General features: G+C 36.9%; 1 long non-coding RNA gene across 1 annotated transcript in view; it reads right to left on the reverse strand.

The window, feature by feature from the left end:
- Nucleotides 1-4,436, reverse strand: part of LOC107184486 — a 19,959-nt gene extending 15,523 nt beyond the window's left edge. The window contains exon 1 of the long non-coding RNA XR_001515330.1: nucleotides 4,423-4,436. This is a non-coding gene — a long non-coding RNA (uncharacterized LOC107184486). The remainder of the gene's footprint in view (nucleotides 1-4,422) is intronic.
- Between the last annotated feature and the right edge of the window lie 1,873 nt (nucleotides 4,437-6,309).

A 6,309-nucleotide genomic window follows, 5' to 3' on the forward strand; every position in this document is an offset into this window, starting at 1 on the left:
TGGATATGCCCACAACCAAAGTATACATGCCCTTGACAGGAATCGAACCTGGGACCCTTGAGTCCATAGGCCGACGCTCTATCCACTGAGCCAAACTCGTTACGGCGATATCCATGATTTTTGACTTTTGAGTTAACACACATGTTGTGAATTTCTCCTATTTATAAATATTTATATATGAAAATCACTTGGATTTCATTTCTTAATTAATTTTAAATAGGAGATATACATTTTTCAATCATGTCAATAAATCAGTAACCCACAACTATAAGAAGTTAGAAGAAACTTAACTCACACCATTAAGTGACTCTCATATTCAGTAGGAGGCAAATAAGAATCCCCTGCCTGAGCCTGTCAATTGTTCTTGCTCGCTGAGTCCGCGAGTCTATGTAAGGCAATCCCTGTTCCTCTGCCATATCACCTTGACCACTCAAGTTAGACTTTGTCAGAAAGCTTAATAATTAAGCAAATTAGACCCTCTCCTTGCCCTTCCCCACAAATCCAGGATATTAAGAGTTCAATGCTCCTTTAAAAATGCACCCGTTTCAAGGAATAGTTTGATTAGGAGAGAGAGTGCTTTCAAAATATATTCATATCCTAAGAATTTATGCTTATGAAATAAAAAGTTTCAATACGAACATTTTATTAAAGGATTATTTATAATTACAACAAAAAGGGACTATAACTTTTTAACACTCCTATAGTAGGATGCAAACATCAGCAACACCTTATTAAAATATAGAAAATATTTATAACATTAAATGACAAAAGAGTAAAGCTGTATTTACAGGCTGAGCTTAAGATGTAAAATAAAATACATAACAACAGCCTGGACGAGAAATCACCAAAATTTTAACAGGTGTTGCCTCAGAGTGGTAGGATTACACATCCATTTTTCCTCCTTATATGATTATGCACATGTGTATATTTTTTTATTTACTGAGCATATGTCACATTTAAAACTGGACCAAAGTTGAAATTCCAATTTGCAACCAGAAGCTAGTCATTTATACCGGTGCTCCTCGAATTGTCATGTGCATATGTTCACCCGGAGATCTCATTTAAAATGCAGATTCTGATTAAGCCTGAGATTCTGAATTTCTTAGAAACTCCCCAGTTCTGCCTATGCTGCTGGCCTGGGGACCACACTTTGAGTTAGGTTTCGTGTAGAATAAGCAAGAAATAAGCATCATAGATCCACTGAAATCTGAGAGTTAGAGCCTATGGAACGTCCCTTGCAAATTCTTTTTTAAAATCTGAGGAAGTCTGCTTAATGGCTACCTAAATCTCTCCTGTTGCAAGGAAAGCCTGTTCTTTCCCAACTGGACTCTGCTCTGCAACCAGTTTTAAAGCCCGCAGTCCAGCTCATGAGGTTTTCTTCTCCAGAGTAACCTTCCTTTGCCCCTGTTTTGAAATTAAATTCCATTTGTTCTGCTCGTGTTGGCACAAAAATTGTCTCAAGTTACTTTAATAAAACCATCACTAAAACAATTTTCTTGAGTAGTGTGATTATAGAGCTAGTAATTAGACTCCTTACTAAATGAATAGCGATGTTAGATTACATTTAGACAAGTACCACATACCCCATTCCATTTTAATCACCCCTTAAACGCAATCCTGTTTGTTTGCATGAAAGGGCTTTTAAAAATGGTAGATTTTTTTAAATGGAAGATTATACTACCTGTAATATTAGCGAAATTTGGCCCAAACCACATTACTGATTGCATCTACCTGTGGTGGCAGGGGTGGGGGTGTTGGGAGGAGCTTTCCAAGCATTTCCTCAGTATGAGGAATCCTATCACCCTCTGCAAGTGATGCCAGAATTACTGAAGTCTGCGCTGGGAATCTCCTATGACATCTGATGGGAACACGGTCCCACATAAAGGTGCACCTTTGAAGCTCTGCTTCAGCTTCTCATGTTATCTCCTTTATGCATCTTCTGTGATTCAGCAACCTCTGCAGGGGCCCTTGATCTCTCTGCTATTGGTTTTAGTGCCTGGTTTTGTATTTCATTCTGCAACCTATTTATTTTCTTTAGTTCCTCAAAGTCACCTGCAGTTCACTCAAAGCATAAACGATGCAGACTGCAGGCACCATTCTGACCTTGGAGCTTCCCATTCTAATGGAGCTCTCGTAAGAACCTGCACATGTCATCAGACCATAGTGCCCTGTACAGGGATAGATTCAGATGACAGAAAAATCCACTGCATATTCAAGAACACCCAATTTCCCATCAAAGATAACATGACATTGACCTGTCCCATATTCTTCAAAGGATGGAGCATTCCGATAGCCAATAATCGTTGGGTGTTTAATTCTGCACTACATTCTTTAGATACATCATTCCACTTGATTTGTCCAGGAATTCTTGTTTCCCAGAAGAAAACCTGAGGCTCAGAGAGGTTATGTAATTTGCCCAAGTTCAAGCTAAGAAATGGTTGATCAAAGAGTGGAAACAATGCTGTCCTAACTTCAGGGTCCAAAGTCTTAACAACTATATTCAATCAGTGAAGCCAACGCAATGAGCCAGAAAAGCAGCTGAATCCTGCACAGAGTGTCATGTTTCTGGTCTCCTGCAGGTTGGTGGGGGAAGTGTGGTGCCAAGAGTAGCCCTGAGTTCCCTAGGTGCTTCCCACTGGCTCTTCAATTTTGGGCCTTCATTTTCTTATATACAAAAGGATAATAATTGTATCTATGCCACTTACATCTTAGGGATTGTGTTTGTGCAGGTGTATAAAATGAGATAAGGTCTGGAAAAGCACTTTGAAAAATGCTTTAGTGTTATGGCATGAAAATTATTATTATTTCAATGATTTAACCAGATCCAAGATATGCACTGCTTAATAAACTGAGTCTATCTCTGTAGTAATTTAAATGTCTTAAGTCACATCCAGAAAAAAATTCTGTTATATTTATTACATGTAAATATTTTCTATGTCTTATATTTAAATTATCAAAATGTTATAAACATACAAGTAAGATGCTTCTGTAGATGTTGTAAGCCTTCTTTTACATTTAACTTTTTACCCTGATTTCAATTTGCATGCTTCCCTTCCCTCCTCAGTAATAGAATTACTCTGTTCTAGCCTGATTGATTCTAGGAATTTGCTGAATGCAGCCAAACTATGACATATTTGCATTTTTAAGGCTTGAAATGCTCTTTCAGTTTTTAAAATTAGTTTATTTTGAGGAAATGTATGACTTCTTGAACTAATGGCAAATTAAGTTAATAAAATTCATACCTGCTATGGGCAATGATGATTATATATCACAGGGAAAATAAATCAAAAGCTAAATTCCACACTCTCTAATAGGTCACATTTCCCATTCATTTCAATAGGAATATTTTCTGTGTGGGATTATAATATAGAGGCATAGAACAAATGATTCTCCTTTCAAGTTGCTTTTCTCTCTAGCCTTTTCTCTCAGAAGCTACAGCTGTTGACATTGGTACCATCCTCCCACCCAACCACATAGCCATCAAAGTTTTCTCACCACATCTGTTACTATACAACATATACTCACAATATTGCAATTTCATCTTCCTTAGGAAATATGTTTAATTTGTATGAAATTGTTTTGGCAGATGAGTTGTGAACACCAATTTATTATATTTTAATGAACTTGAATAAAAAAACTGGCATAGAATGGGACACAAGGCTGGAGTTTGGGCATATTTTCCATAAGACCCTGCTGTATCCAGACTCTGGCACTATCTAGCCAAGTGACCCTCTCACTCATATTGCACTCGAAGTAAGGCCAATTGAAGAGGATTTCAAAATGCTATGATCTCTGATAATACTCATGAAACTATGTAGATTTGAGTTAACACACATTTTATGAAGAAGACCACAAATCTAAGTTTATCTGAGGCTGGACCACTTAAGAATCATGGGATAAGTTAACAAATATTTATACTAATAGATGTATATCTCATCTATGTACTTTTCTTGAGCCCGCACTAGAATCTCTTATATTATACATTTGCTCCAAAGGAAGCAATCTTCTGGTTTTCCAAGCAATCCCATCTCTAATCTAGAGGCCCTGTACTTTCTTAGGATCTAAACTAGGTGACAGTAATTTTCTTGTTGTTATTTACACTATATATCATATTAAAATTTGCTTAGTCAATGTTTTCATAGGGATGAAACACTGACAGGTGGCAAAGTGTGTAAAGTAATAAAGCATGAAAAACAGCCTATTTAGAGGAAAAAAAGTTTCAAAGAGCAATTCTCGTCAGAGATGCAAAGCAAATTACCAAATAGAAAAAGGCATTTGGACCATCCATGCCAGGGGGTAAGAATATTTAGTAGAAATATTTCTGGCAAGTATGCAAACAACAAAAGATCAAAGGAAGAATATCATGACTAGCTTAGAAAGCATATTATCAAAAATGGGTGGTCTCCAGAAATGAAATTAAACCAATACAATTCAATTCAATTGCAATAAGTATTAGCTTAGTAAATACACGGTATAGGCCAGGAGTCTAATATTGAACACATTGCCCGGACCTCAAAGAATTGATATCTAGAAGATATGATTTGGAATACTCATAAATGAATGCAAAAACAACTTACAACAAGATAATAGAAAAAAGCAATTAAATCTTACAGAACTGGATTTGAATTCTACTAAGTCCCTTAATTCTCCTCATCTGTTTCCTCAATGGTGTATAAGGATAATAAGGCCACCTAGCCAACTGGACCATTCAGAAATGTTGTATGTGAAAGTATCTTTTAGTGTTTAGTCTTTCTCTCTGAGAATAAACTCATAGGCAGGAACTGAGGTCCTCAATGAATGCATGACTGGACAAGTGAACATAAAAAAAGGTGCCACTGGAGTTTTGAACAGGGTGTTATGACTGGGAAATGGACTCTAATAAGATAGAGCTTAACATTTCTGTGAAGGATGGTGAATGGTGGAATCCCAGAAGTGTGGGAACAGAAAGTGAAGAGTACATTCTGAAACTTTGATTGAAGTGCAGAATAAATAAAATTAGTGTAAGAAAGAAGTATCAGGAAGCTTTAGTCTACAGGGAGTAACAACAGGTTCTTGAGTTACTGACGTGGAAGTAGCAGTGGGCATTACAGGAAAAAAAAATTTGGAAAATGCTGCTAGGTTTGCTTGGACTGCCTGAGCAAAGGTGAAGGAGGATTGTGATAATGTTAATGGTAACAGTGACACATGTCTATACAGCCTTTTATAATTTACAAAAGTAGGTAGGGGTCACCTGACAAGGCTAGATGGCTGGGATGAGTCTCTATTTCTGAGCAGATGTTTTGGGGCATCAGAGCTCCTCATTAAAGAAGTTGCATAGCAGTGTGTAAGTGGATTATGAAGAAACTAAACTCAGAAAGAAGAATTGAGAGATGATTAAAGTAGCTAGATGGTAGCCATAATTTAGCATGACTTAACTAAAATGTGTAGATAGGTAGTGAAGAATATACAACTAGGTCATGGTTTGAGTACATTTATCTATGCACTTTTAATATATACACTGAGACATAAAAAATTTTACTGCCTGTGTCCATACAACTCACTTTTGTCCAGCTAAGAGTTTACAACCCAATTTGATATGTTGACAGTGGCCACTGAAAAGAAAAGATGAATATGATGTCTTCTTACAGAACATAGTAGTTCACTGACTATAGGAGTTAGAGTGGTGAAGTAATCAAAGATGATACTAGGTTTTTTAGTTTGGGTGATTGGAAGAATGCTAGTCCCATTAAGAGAAATCAAGAAGTTGGGAGTGGTGTTTAGTTTTGGAAAGGTTGGGTTTGAGGTGAAGGTAGATAGACATCGAGATAGAGACATGCAATAGAAAGCTAGAAATTTCAGAGCTCAAGGGGAGGAATTGAGCTGTGTGTGAAGACTAAGAAAAAATAGCGTGAAAATTGTAGTTGAAGCCAGAGGGGTGATTGATTTCCTGAATTAATAAAGCAGTCCCCATGATGGTCGATGAAGAAGCAATACTCATCAGCCCATCCTGGTTCCAATGGTCCCATTGGGAGCAGATAGATTTCTCAAAGTGGAAAGAGCCTAGGCCTGTTTCTTTGTATTCGGAAGTAAAGGGAGAATAGACAATGATTTAGTTGATTTAATCAACTTAGCTTGCTAAAGCAGATAATTAAGCCTCCTCTGCCACACTTCTATTCTCATCCACTTTGTACCTAAATTACTCAATTTGTGTGGCTCTATTGATTAAATATCCAACTCCTCTACTTTGGATGGGATACAACCATTTATAAGTCTTAAAGGAATTTTCCAAAGAATTTAACCTGACTTAAGATTCTAATAGCATGTAAAGTG

This window comes from Myotis davidii, unplaced genomic scaffold (genome assembly GCF_000327345.1).
Source record: "Myotis davidii unplaced genomic scaffold, ASM32734v1 scaffold544, whole genome shotgun sequence".
Lineage (NCBI taxonomy): Eukaryota > Metazoa > Chordata > Mammalia > Chiroptera > Vespertilionidae > Myotis > Myotis davidii.